The following is a 14,286-nucleotide window of genomic DNA, read 5'->3' as shown; positions in this document are numbered from 1 at the left end:
ATGCAAGTTGCTGCCTCCCTTTTCCTCCTCTGGGATAAAACCCAGTCATGTGACAGAACTTAGCAATTGCAGGGGTTAAAGCTTTCCTGACCAATAGAATAAAAGCATTAGGCTTATTTAAAGGGCCAGTCCAGCTAAAAGCTGCTGGTGAGTTAATTTGTGAGATCTCTGCACTGTATTCCTAAGTAAGGATGAGCTCCGGCGTGTTCGCATGCTGCACGTGCCGATCCCGCCAGGAAGTCGGCACGGCGCAGCGCTAATCACAGGCAGTGAGACATTTCCCGAGCTCTGCAGCCACACATCGGGAAATGTCTCACTGCCTGTGATTAGCGCTGCGCCGTGCCGACTTCCTGGCGGGATCGGCACGTGCAGCATGCGAACACGCCGGAGCTCATCCTTATTCCTAAGGTTGCACACCTGCCATTTCCAGCACAAGGGGTTTCCACTGTCTCTGCACTGGGTTACCAGGTCTGTACACCTGCTGTGCCCATTATGAAGGATTTCCACCACCCCTGTGCTAAGTTCCCAAGTCTGTACACCTGCTGTGCCTATTTAGAGGGGTTCCCGCCATCCTTGTGCTGAGTTCCCAGGTCTGTACACCTGCTGTGCCCATTATGAGGGATTCCCACCATCCCTGTGCTGCGTTCCCGGGTCTGCCCATCTGCTGTGCTCATTATGAGGAGTTCCCACCATCCCTGTGCTAAGTTCCTTGGTCTGTACACCTGATGTGCCCATTATGAAGAGTTCCCACCATCCCTGTGCTGAGTTCCTGGATCTGTACACCTGCTGTGCCCATTATGAGGGGTTCCCACTGCCCCTGCACTGAGTTTCCAGGTCTGCACATCTGCTGTGCCCATTATGAGGGATTCCCACCATCCCTGTGCTGAGTTCCTTGGTCTGTACACCTGCTGTGCCCATTATGATGGGTTCCCATCATCCCTATGCTGAGTTTCCAGGTCTGCACACCTGTTGTGCTTATTATGAGGGGATCACACCATCTCTGTGCTGAGTTCCTAGATTTGTACACCTGCTGTTGACATTAGGAGGGGTTCCCATCATCCCTGCGCTGAGTTCATGGGTCTGCACAGCTGCTATGCCCATTATGAGGGGTTCCCACCATCCCTGTGCTGAGTTCCCTTGTCTACACATTTTCTGTGCCCATTATGAAGAGTTCCCACCATCCCTGTGCTGAGTTCATGGGTCTGCACACCTGCTGTGCCCATTATGAGGGGTTCCCACCATCCCTGTGCAGAGTTCCCTTGTCTGCACATCTCCTGTGCCCATTATGAAGAGTTCCCACCATCCCTGTGCTGAGTTCATGGGTCTGCACACCTGCTGTGCCCATTTTGAGGTGTTCCCACCATCCCTGTGCTGAGTTCTTTGGTCTGTACACATACTGTGCCCATTATGAAAAGTTCCCACCATCACTGTGCTGAGTTCCCAGGTCTGTACACCTGCTGTGCCCATTATGACAGGTTCCCACCATCCCTGCACTGAGTTTCCAGGTCTGCACATCTGCTGTGCCCATTATGACAGGTTGCCACCATCGCTGTGCTGAGTTCCCACCTGCTGTGCACATTATGAGGGGTTAATTTTGTTTATTGAAAAATCTTACAAACAACAACCTGTATACAATAAAACCATAGTAAATAAATAAAACATATTTACAAAATATTTTAATACGACTATACAAAACAAAAACACAAGAACATAATAAATGGTGCAAACCAAATTGCGCACAACATAATCCCTACGAGAGAGCCAGACTAAGGAACATCACCGTCACCATGCATGTAGCCTTTTATCAAAAATATATTGGATCTGAAAATCTAGGGAATGAAACAGGGAAACAAAGAAAAGTTGCACATCCCGGGATCAACAGGCATCAGCTACAGAGTACTGATATTCCTCCATGCCCTTATCCAGGCCTCCTGTTGCCACCTGTCTTTCTCAAGACCCTGAATCTTCCCAACCTCACCACTTGGACAGGGAGGATTTTACTTTCTAAGGATACCTGACACCGTGCACTCCACATGAAATAATGGACTACTAGACTAACTAAAAAAAGTGTTTCCAAATCATAATCCTGACGAGCCTGGAATGCCCCATACACCCACTCTGCATAACTCATATGGGGGAGGAAGGGTATACTCAGAGCCCTCCCCACCCTCTTGTACACCTCTATATTAAAAGGGCACTGAAGAAGAAGGTGATCCATAGACTCAACCACTCTTCCACACTCCACTCTCGGGCAGCCCCAATCACTCATGAAAAGAAACTTTAAGTTGCCCTTCACATATAGTTTTCCATGAAAGGCAAGCCAAGCCTGATCCCTAAACTTCATTGGAATTCTCTCCAAATTATTCAATCGCAAACCCACCCCCAAAACCAGGCTTGGACAATCCCTCAAGGCCAGTGGCTCGCAAAAAGCAAAGCTCATGATCCGCTTCTCAAGAAGTTTCCTTGGAAGAGATCTGACTTCTGCTCTTACTTGCCACTGTTGAAGCATTTTCAAACAAGGGGCAACATCAGCCGGGAGCTTACCATGCTTGACCCTCAGGCTTTTCACCGGCCCATCATTTTCCCAGTCTCGCAGAGAGGGCCTAAACCAGGACTGGAAAATCCCCACCCACCCAGGCGGTCTCTCTGCCAACATGTCACCAAGATTGTACTTCACAAACATCAGAGAGAAAAAGACTACAGGGTTGACCATCCCTAGACCACCCTCCCGCCTAGGAAGGTAAGTCATATTCCTTTTGACGAGGTTTATTTTGTTCCCCCATAACAGCTGGAAGAAACCACTATAGACCCTTGATCAGATCTACCTTTTCTCTCAAGGAAAGCCACCAACCTTTCCAGCTTGCCATCTTGGCATCAGCATTCTCCAGCCTGTATGACCATAGTCACCTGGGCCAAATTCAGTGCCTAGAACTCAAATTTTTTGTTGGGGCTCCGAGAAGTCATCCGGGAGAACAAAGCATTCGCCTTCCACGCCCATCCAGAAAGCTTCACACTTGTCCTGGTTGACCTTTGAACCTGATGCCTCTGTATACTGCCTTATCACTGAGACCACCTCCTGCGCCTCCCCAGTCCCAGAGACAAAAACAGAAACATCATCAGCATAGGCCACAACCTTCAAAGGAGGCTCACCAGCGATGCCCAAAGGTACCTCACACAATGGTCCACTCTCTAGCCTTCTAATGAAGGGGTCGATTGCAAACACATATAGCAGAGGACACAATGGACACCCCTGACGTACACCCGGGCCAACCACAAAGGGCTACCCAACTCAACCATTAACCAGAGGAAAGCTTTCAGCCCCTTTGTACAAATTCTTGAGCCAATCAATGAAACCCCCCTCCAGGCCATATTTGCCAAGAAGGAGTCATAAGTACTCATGATTAACCCGATCAAAGGCCTTAGCCTGATCCAATTTAAGCAAAAATGTACCCCAACCAGCAGCCCTACAATGCTCCAAGGCCTCCTGGACAGCTAACACTGCTGAGAAAGTGATTCTACTCTGGACTGAGCAGTGCTGGTGGTGGGATAACAAACTGCCTGCCACTGGTGATAATCTCCAGAAAAAAATCTTTGCCAGTATCTTTCTATCAACATTAGGAAGGCTAATGGGGCGCCAATTCCCAATCATTGAAGGATCTTTACCCTTTGACAGAAGGATCACTGCAGATTGCCTCATGGAGGGAGGGAGAAAACCCTCATACAAAGGCTTGTCCTAAAACCAGGATCGTCGTAAAACATTTATAAAATTCGTCTGTCAAACTATCTGGCCCTGGCGTTTTCTTGATGGCTAGTTTATCAATAGCCTGGATTACCTCATCTGCAGTGATTTCATTCGTCAAATTCATCAAAGGAACATTACTCTCCAGACCTGGAGTCCAAAAAAGCCAACATCCTTGTATAGTATGACCTGACAACCTCCAGGATCCCTGACCTAGACTTCGTCAGAGAGCCCGTATTGTCCTTCAGGCCATTGACCGTCTTAACTGCTATGGTCTGTTTACAGTTTTGGTAAGGGTCAGGCGAATGGCATTTCCCATAATCCCTCTCCTGAACCAAAGAGCGTGCCGGTCATATTGATGTCTCCTAAGGAGGAGCTTCACCTCAGAGATCGCCCCAGAATCTCCTCCATTCAAAAGAAGGCAGTCAAGTTTCCTCCGCAAACGCTGGTAGGTGATATACTTATCTTGCTGCTTCTTTCTTCCTATGACCTTGAAAAGCCCAACAGTCCGCTGTTTTACAAGCTCCCACCATTTTGACTTACTGTTGCAAAAGTCTAGGATAGTTACTTGTGCTTGAAAAAAATCCTCAAAGAATTGTCTTACTCTCTCGCCTTCCAGGAGTGCCGAATTCAATCTCCAGATACCCCTCCCCCTAGGTGGCATGTCTGAGTCACAGATAGAATACAGTGAAAGGAAAACTCCACTGCCTGACACACAGGTGCCGAAAAAGCAGAGTCTCCCTTTAAAAAAAAAGATCTATCCTACTCTGACTAATACCTCGCTGAAAAGTGAACCCTGTGCTGTCTGGGCAGCGCTTAATGTGCGCATCTACCAGACCTGCTTCCCTAACTGTCGCATTGAGAAAAAGGCTGTCATAGCCCAGCTTATCTCTGAAACCTCTCCTGTCTTTAGACCTAGTAATGGTGTTGAAATCACCTCCAAAGATAACCTACTGGACCGTAAAAAGAAAAGGCTTAATCTTTGTAAAGAGGCATTTTCTGTCCCACTTTGTATGGGGACCATAGATGTTAATCAGCCGCAGGTCCTGCCCCCTCACAGAGACGTCCAAGACTATGCATCTCCCAATCTCTACCTCAGTTACCCGCCAGCATGTTTCCATAGTGCACGACCGCAAGAGACCAAAATAAGGGACCACGTCTCCACTCCTTCTTTGCCAGATGTATATCAGCAAGACTACTCAGATGGGTCTCTTGCAAAAATAAAATGTCAGCGTCAAACTCCCTGAGCAAAAATAAGGCCATATGACAAGCACTTACTGATTTTAAGCTGGCAACATTAATGGTTTCCACTTTTAACGGAGTGGGAACTGCCATTAGGCTAATTGAGGCAGCCATTTCTTAACCTGACTACTCCCTCTCCCTGGCAGGCAGAAGAACTCTCTCATAAGCTCAGGCTTGTTATGCATTGCCTCAGGACACTGACTGTAAGGATGTCCCACCGGATTGCACAGATTGCACCTTATAATGTTACAGTCCTTTGTCAAATGTCCTACACCCTGACACAGAGAGCACTTTATCACCGGACAGGAGGATGCAAGATGCCCTTTATCTCCACACTTGTTGCATAGCTTTGGCTGGCTCGGGTAGAAGATGGTCAGCCTGTCCCTCCCCACGAAAGCTGAGGATGGGATGGCAGATGCTGAATGACATTGTCAATGACTTTTCATTTTAACTGCACAGACCACCCCCCCCCCACCCCCCCGTCCATATTCCCCGATCATCCAAAATCTTCTTTATGGGGCCCAGGACTTCTCCATACCTCTTCAACCCCTTGTGGTATGGACTCATTGCGGACAAGAACTGTCACCATTTTAATGAGTGGCTGGTGTGATACAAGCTTGGGGATGTGCCCTCTCCAGTCCGGCAGGCCCCTACACACGTGCTCATATTTCTCCCAAAATATGTCCAAAGACTCCGGACGGATAAAGGACAAATCATACTCATAGGAACTGGCAAAGATATCTGTGGGGCTAAACCCCATCTGCAGAATCTTATCCACCACTGCCCTCCTATGCGGAGGAAGTCCACCCCCCTCCCATCTAAGCTGCACAACATTCTTCCCTTTAAACAGGGAGCAAGATAAAACTTTTCCATGCTCCTTCCCTGCTTGCTCTCCTTCCCAGATCCTGTAGCATCAACACCAGCATAAATTTTCCTTCCAGACACACCAATTGCAGTCTTGTCTGTAGACACAATCAAACCAGCTGACAGAGTCTGATTCAGCTGGAATAGCAGTCTTTGGATTAACAGAGGTGAGACCTGCCCTCTCCCCCTGCTCTGAACACTCAGCTACTTTCCTGGGTTTAATCACGCAGTTTTGGCTACTGCAGGCTCCTGGAGAGTTGTAGAACTACTGCTCCCAGCATCTCCCCCACCTTTCTCAGGAATAGCCGCTGTGTCTGGTCCACGCAAAGTCACTGTATTGTCTATGGCGCTCCTCTATGCAGACTCTTTCCTCAGAAGCTGACAGTTGCTCTCACCAATTTCATCTGAAGTTTTGTTTTCAGCAGGTAATTCAGACTGCATTGTATGCTGTACATTGTCTATGGGTCTGGGCTGACTGGCCATAGCACTACAAGCCCATTGTCATTAAAGTTCACATGACCATCCTGCACACACACTGTACCTGCTTGCTATGTTGTTACCTTTGCAATGTCATGGCTGACGGTGGGATCAAACTTACCCCCAGTTGTTGCAGACTTCATGGTGAATCTTGCTCTCTCCATAGGTCTGTTTTTCACAGGGCGAGGAATGGTGTCCATCTCCTCATCATCATCCGGGGAATCCACACCCAAAGAGAATTCCAGGTTAGTGATGAACTCCAGCATGCCAGTACTTCCCTCAAACTCCTACTCAGATGTTCCATATTGCTGCTGCAGAGGGAGGGGGACAGAGGCCTCAACCATTGAGGGCTCACCAGATGCCTGAGGTGTTGAACAGCTGGGCTCATCCTCCAGGCCCACTTTCCCACTCTCTACTGACTCTGTCGGTACCTGCATCTCCTCACTTATTGGGTCACTTTCCGTGCAGTAAGCAGCTCCTCTTCTCATTCGGCTAAACCGTTCCTCGTTTCTATATTTTTCTTTAAATATTCTGCTATTCTCCTTCAGAGAGCTCACCAGTTCTTTTTGCTTTCTCACAGCTTGCTCCAAGTCCTTCAACTCAGGCCTCAGAGCCGGTCTCTTTTTACTGTATACTTTGGCACAAATCTGTTTTTTCTTCCTAAATTCAGCCATCAAAACTACCAATTTCTCCTCTTCTTTCTCAATCTGTTTTAGCTTACTGACAATCCCCTGTCTAAAGACAGACAGGGACTAATTTCTCCTTGGGCCAGGCCCAGTATCTTCCACAGGCTGAGGCTTAGTCACAGGCCTATCCAGGGGGCCCCCGCCAGGGTCCCCCCCAGGATCCAGCATTCCTCCTGGGGCAGAGAAGCAACTCTAGCCCCTGGTCTCTGGAAGCACAGGAGCTAAGGAACCATCAAACCTCACACCTCACTGTCAAGGAGCAGAATGGCAGTTTCCCACCATCCCTGTGCTGAGTTCATGGGTCTGCACACCTGCTGTGCCCATTATGGGGGGTTCCCACCATCCCTGTGCTGAGTTCCTTGGTCTGTACACCTACTGTGCCCATTATGAAGAGTTCCCACTATCACTGTGCTGAGTTCCCAGGTCTGTACACCTGCTTTGCCCATTATGAGGGGTTCCCACTGCCCCTGCACTGAGTTTCCAGGCCTGCACATATGCTGTGCCCATTACGACAGGTTCCCACCATCCCTGTGCTGAGTTCCTTGGTCTGCACACCTGCTGTGCCCATTATGAGGGGTTCCCACCATCTCTGTGCTGGGTTCCCAGGTCTGTACACCTGCTGTGCCCATTATGAGGGGCTTCCGCCATCCCTGTGCTGAGTTCCCAGGTCTGTACACCTGCTGTGCCCATGATGAGGGGTTCCCACCATCACTGTGCTGAGTTCCCAGGTCTGTACACCTCCTGTGCTCAATATGAGGAGTTCCCACCATCCCTGTGCTGAATTCCTTGATCTGTACACCTGCAGTGCTCATTATGAGGGGTTCCCACCATCACTGTGCTGAGTTCTTAGGTCTGTACACCTGCTGTGCTCATTATGAGGGGTTCCCACCATCACTGTGCTGAGTTCTTAGGTCTGTACACCTGCAGTGCACATTATCAGGGGTTCCCACCATCACTGTGCTGAGTTCACAGGTCTGTAAATCTCCTGTGCTCATTATGAGGGGTTCCCACCATCACTGTGCTGAGTTCTTAGGTCTGTATACCTGCTGTGCCCATTATATTCCTGGCTGCCCTCTGGTGAGCCCTGCAGGCCCAAATAATGTTGAGTGTTAAAATACCGTTATATATGGTATTAATATCGATATTTTGTAAATTATATTGATGAGGAAAGTTTCAAGAAAATCCATTCAGTTCTTGTGTATAAAATAAATAAAATAGCAAAATATTACAAAAACAATATCAAAATGTAGAATGTAAAATTATCAATAAAGTATTATATTCTTAAGATGAAGATTGAATCAGATGTGTGTCTTTGTGTGTGTCTCAAGCAAAATCAGCCCAACTGTCCTTCTGTTACTAGCTTTTACTCCTAAAATCTGACCCCTCCTTCCTAAAAAGGCTGGTTTAAGGTTCTCATTTGTCTTGGAGTTCTACAGAAAACCGCAGGCTTCAACCACCTCACGTAATGGTGGGAGTTGCTCAGTCTCTATGCATTGGCATTCCTGAGGAGTGGGCAAGAACAATGTGTGAAACCATTTAACGTATACAATATAAGTTTCTTTTAACATAAGATCAAATACTACATATATATATATATATATATATATATATATATATATATATATATATATATATATATATATATATATACACAGTGGGGACGGAAAGTATTCAGACCCCCTTAAATTTTTTACTCTTTGTTATATTGCAGCCATTTGCTAAAATCATTTAAGTTCATTTTTTTCCTCATTAATGTACACACAGCACCCCATATTGACAGAAAAACACAGAACTGTTGACAATTTTGCAGATTTATTAAAAAAGAAAAACTGAAATATCACATGGTCCTAAGTATTCAGACCCTTTGCTGTGACGCTCATATATTTAACTCAGGTGCTGTCCATTTCTTCTGATCATCCTTGTGATGGTTCTACACCTTCATTTGAGTCCAGCTGTGTTTGATTATACTGATTGGACTTGATTAGGAAAGCCACACACCTGTCTATATAAGACCTTACAGCTCACAGTGCATGTCAGAGCAAATGAGAATCATGAGGTCAAAGGAACTGCCTGAAGAGCTCAGAGACAGAACTGTGGCAAGGCACAGATCTGGTCAAGGTTACAAAAACATTTCTGCTGCACTTAAGGTTCCTAAGAGCACAGTGGCCTCCATAATCCTTAAAGGGGTTGTAAAGGTAAAAATTTTTTCACCTTAATGCATTCTATGCATTAAGGTGAAAAAACTTTTGACAGTACCGCCGCCCCCAGCCCCCCCGTTTTACTTACCTGACGCCTCGAATCTTCGCTGCACGTTCTTGTCATCTTCGCTGCAGCTCAGCCTGGTCGCTGATTGGCTGCAGTGGATGGATTGAAAGCAGCGCAGCCATTGGCTCGTGCTGCTGTCAATCACATCCGATGACGCGGCGCGCCGGGGGGCGGGGCCGAGTGATACAGCGAGCGGCTATAGCCGCCGGCTGTATCACGGGAGCGCGCCCGCAAGCACTCACCACCATGCGAGGGAGCTCGCATTAAGGTGGTGAATGCTTGCGGGGAGGAGCTGAGACAGCCGCCGAGGGACCCCAGAAGACCAGGTTCGGGGCCACTCTGTGCAGAACGAGCTGCACAGTGAAGGTAAGTATGATATGTTTGTTATTTTTTTTTAAAAAAAAAAATACCTTTACAACCGCTTTAAATGAAAGACGTTTGGGACGACCAGAACCCTTCCTAGAGCTGGCCGTTCAGCCAAACTGAGCTATCGGGGGAGAAGAGCCTTGGTGAGAGAGGTAAAGAAGAACCCAAAGATCACTGTTGCTGAGCTCCAGAGATGCAGTCGGGAGATGGGAGAAAGTTGTAGAAAGTCAACCATCACTGCAGCCCTCCACCAGTCGGGGCTTTATGGCAGAGTGGCCTGACGGAAGCCTCTCCTCAGTGCAAGACACATGAAAGCCTGCATGGAGTTTGCTAAAAAAACACCTGAAGGACTCCAAGATGGTGAGAAATAAGATTCTCTGGTCTGATGAGACCAAGATAGAACTTTTTGGCCTCAATTCTAAGCGGTATGTGTGGAGAAAACCAGTCCAATACCTGTCCAATACAGTCCCAGTGAAGAAGTGAAGCATGGTGGTGGCAGCATCATGCTGTGGGGGTGTTTTTCAGCTGCAGGGACAGGACGGCTGGTTGCAATCGAGGGAAAGATGAATGCGGCCAAGTACAGGGATATCCTGGACGAAAACCTTCTCCAGAGTGCTCAGGACCTCATACTGGGCCGAAGGTTTACCTTCCAACAAGACAATGACCCTAAGCACACAGCTAAAATAATGAAGGAGTGGCATCACAACAACTTCGTGACTGTTCTTGAATGGCCCGGCCAGAGCCCTGACCCAATTGAGCATCTCTGGAGAGACCTAGAAATGGCCGTCCACCAACATTTACCATCCAACCTGACAGAACTGGAGAGGATCTGCAAGGAGGAATGGCAGAGGATCCCCAAATCCAGGTGTGAAAAACTTGTTGCATCTTTCCCAAAAAGACTCATGGCTGTATTAGATCAAAACGGGCTTCTACTAAATACTGAGCAAAGGGTCTAAATACTTAGGACCATGTGATATTTCAGTTTTTCTTTTTTAATAAATCTGCAAAAATGTCAACAATTCTGTGTTTTTCTGTCAATATGGGGTGCTGTGTGTACAATATGGGGTGCTGTGTGTACATTAATGAGGAGAAAAAATGAACTTAAATGATTTTAGCAAATGGCTGCAAAATAACAAAAAGTGAAAAATTTAAGGGGGTCTGAATACTTTCCGTCCCCACTATATATTATATTCATTGAAAACCCTATGTTCTTATTAAAATCCTAATCAAGAAATATTGCAGTATAAAGAAATTATAATCGTATATATACACAAATGTTTTCATCTTAAGAAATGTGAAACCTTCCTTCTCCATCTGTGATGGGGGGTGGTAAGAACTAATTACTACCATATGTGAGTTCTCCAATGAAATGCTTATGAAGTTTATAACAATATGTATACTTTCACAAGTATAAAAGTCTATATTTCACTTTTTCCATAACTAAAAGATAGATTTTATATATATATATATCTATATATATATATATATATAGATATATATATATATATATAGATATATATATACATAACTCAATTATTCTATAAAGATCTAATCCATTCATTCATTTGTTAATTAATATATATATTAGATATTAGATTAAAGAAAACTAACATTTGCCTCTCAAAATGATTGATTAAACAATCTTAATCATTTTCTTATCTAAATCCATTTACAACCGTATCTCATTCATATCCATACTTGCTTTTAGATCTTAAGATAATTGATTTGAATATATTTTCAATTTTGATTCTATACAAGGAAAAGTGAACTTATTAAACCTTTTGCTTCATATACCATAAAAATATTTTCACCCTTATTTTTTTTTCTTTTACCAAACAATCAATCCCCTTAATATTCATAAATTCATAAATGTAACATTTCTGTACAATACTTTGAAGTATGGATGTCACTTCAGAAATATGTTTCATAGTCACTCATCTTCTCCCCCTGTATCACTCATCGTCTCCTCCTGTATCACACATCATCTCCTCATGTATCACACATCGTCTCCTCCTGTATCACACATCATCTCCTCCTGTATCACACATCGTCTCCTCCTGTATCACACATCGTCTCCTCCTGTATCACACATCGTCTCCTCCTGTATCACACATCGTCTCCTCCTGTATCACATATCGTCTCCTCCTGTATCACATATCGTCTCCTCCTGTATCACATATCATCTCCTCCTGTATCACACATCATCTCCTCTATGTATCACACATCATCTCCTCCTGTATCACACATCATCTCCTCCTGTATCACACATCGTCTCCTCCTGTATCACATATCGTCTCCTCCTGTATCACATATCATCTCCTCCTGTATCACACATCATCTCCTCCTGTATCACACATCATCTCCTCCTGTATCACACATCATCTCCTCCTGTATCACACATCATCTCCTCCTGTATTACACATCGTCTCCTCCTGTATCACACAACATCTCCTCCTGTATCACACATCATCTCCTCCTGTATCACACATCGTCTCCTCATGTATCACACATCGTCTCCTCCTGTATCACACATCATCTCCTCTATGTATCATACATCATCTCCTCCTGTATCACACATCATCTCCTCTATGTATCACACATCATCTCCTCCTGTATCACACATCATCTCCTCTATGTATCATACATCATCTCCTCCTGTATCACACATCATCTCCTCCTGTATCACACATCATCTCCTCCTGTATCACACATCATCTCCTCCTGTATCACATATCATCTCCTCATGTATCACACATCATCTCCTCCTGTATCACACAACATCTCCTCCTGTATCACACATCATCTCCTCCTGTATCACACATCGTCTCCTCCTGTATCACACAACATCTCCTCCTGTATCACACATCATCTCCTCCTGTATCACACATCATCTCCTCCTGTATCACACAACATCTCCTCCTGTATCACACATCATCTCCTCCTGTATCACACATCATCTCCTCATGTATCACACATCATCTCCTCCTGTATCACACATCATCTCCTCCTGTATCACACATCATCTCCTCATGTATCACACATCATCTCCTCCTGTATCACACATCTTCTCCTCCTGTATCACACATCGTCTCCTCCTGTATCACACATCATCTCCTCTATGTATCACACATCGTCTCCTCTATGTATCACAGTTCATTCTCTCCTGTATCACACATCATCTCCTCCTGTATCACATATCTTCTCCTCCTGTATCACACATCGTCTCCTCCTGTATCACACATCATCTCCTCCTGTATCACACATCATCTCCTCCTGTATCACACATCATCTCCTCCTGTATCACACATCGTCTCCTCCTGTATCACACATCGTCTCCTCCTGTATCACACATCGTCTCCTCCTGTATCACACATCATCTCCTCTATGTATCACACATCATCTCCTCCTGTATCACATATCTTCTCCTCCTGTATCACACATCATCTCCTCCTGTATCACACATCATCTCCTCCTGTATCACACATCATCTCCTCCTATATCACATATCTTCTCCTCCTGTATCACATATCATCTCCTTCTGTATCACACATCATCTCCTCCTGTATCACATATCTTCTCCTCCTGTATCACATATCATCTCCTCCTGTATCACACATCGTCTCCTCCTGTATCACACATCGTCTCCTCCTGTATCACACATCGTCTCCTCCTGTATCACACATCGTCTCCTCCTGTATCACACATCATCTCCTCTATGTATCACACATCATCTCCTCCTGTATCTCACATCGTCTCCTCCTGTATCACACATCATCTCCTCTATGTATCACACATCGTTTCCTCCTGTATCACACATCGTCTCCTCCTGTATCACACATCGTCTCCTCCTGTATCACACATCGTCTCCTCCTGTATCACGCATTATCTCCTCTATGTATCACACATCGTCTCCTCCTGTATCACACATCGTCTTCTCCTGTATCACACATCATCTCCTCCTGTATCCCATATCGTCTCCTCCTGTATCACACATCGTCTCCTCCTGTATCACACATCGTCTCCTCCTGTATCACACATCGTCTCCTCCTGTATCACACATCATCTCCTCCTGTATCACATATAATCTCCTCCTGTATCACACATCATCTCCTCTATGTATCACACATCATCTCCTCCTGTATCCCATATCGTCTCCTCCTGTATCACACATCGTCTCCTCCTGTATCACACATCGTCTCCTCCTGTATCACACATCGTCTCCTCCTGTATCACGCATCGTCTCCTCCTGTATCACACATCGTCTCCTCCTGTATCACACATCATCTCCTCTATGTATCACACATCATCTCCTCCTGTATCATGCATCGTCTCCTCCTGTATCACACATCGTCTCCTCCTGTATCATTCTATATCATACTTCATCCCATCACATATCACACATTACCCCATCCAGTATCAGACGTCATCTTATTTCCTGTCACACATCAATTCCACCAGTTGAAGCATCTCTGTAAACATGACAGGGCAGATCGATTATATCGCAGAATGTCCCTCTGGCCAATTTGCAGGTCTGTATTAGTGTACAGAAGTGTTATGAGCTGTAGTGTATACACAAGGCAGGGCTGACATTAGGACTGAATACTGTTCTGCCCCACCTAGCAGTGCCTATCAGTATCCAGCATTTGC

General features: G+C 45.6%; 1 protein-coding gene across 1 annotated transcript in view; it reads right to left on the bottom strand.

The window, feature by feature from the left end:
• Nucleotides 1-32, bottom strand: part of LOC141141037 (epoxide hydrolase 1-like) — a 50,281-nt gene extending 50,249 nt beyond the window's left edge. The window contains exon 1 of the mRNA XM_073628699.1: nucleotides 1-32. The gene's annotated coding sequence lies outside the window, so the exon portion shown is untranslated.
• Between the last annotated feature and the right edge of the window lie 14,254 nt (nucleotides 33-14,286).

Source organism: Aquarana catesbeiana, linkage group LG04 (assembly GCF_042186555.1).
Source record: "Aquarana catesbeiana isolate 2022-GZ linkage group LG04, ASM4218655v1, whole genome shotgun sequence".
Taxonomy (NCBI): domain Eukaryota; kingdom Metazoa; phylum Chordata; class Amphibia; order Anura; family Ranidae; genus Aquarana; species Aquarana catesbeiana.
This window is presented reverse-complemented; position numbering and strand designations above follow the sequence as displayed.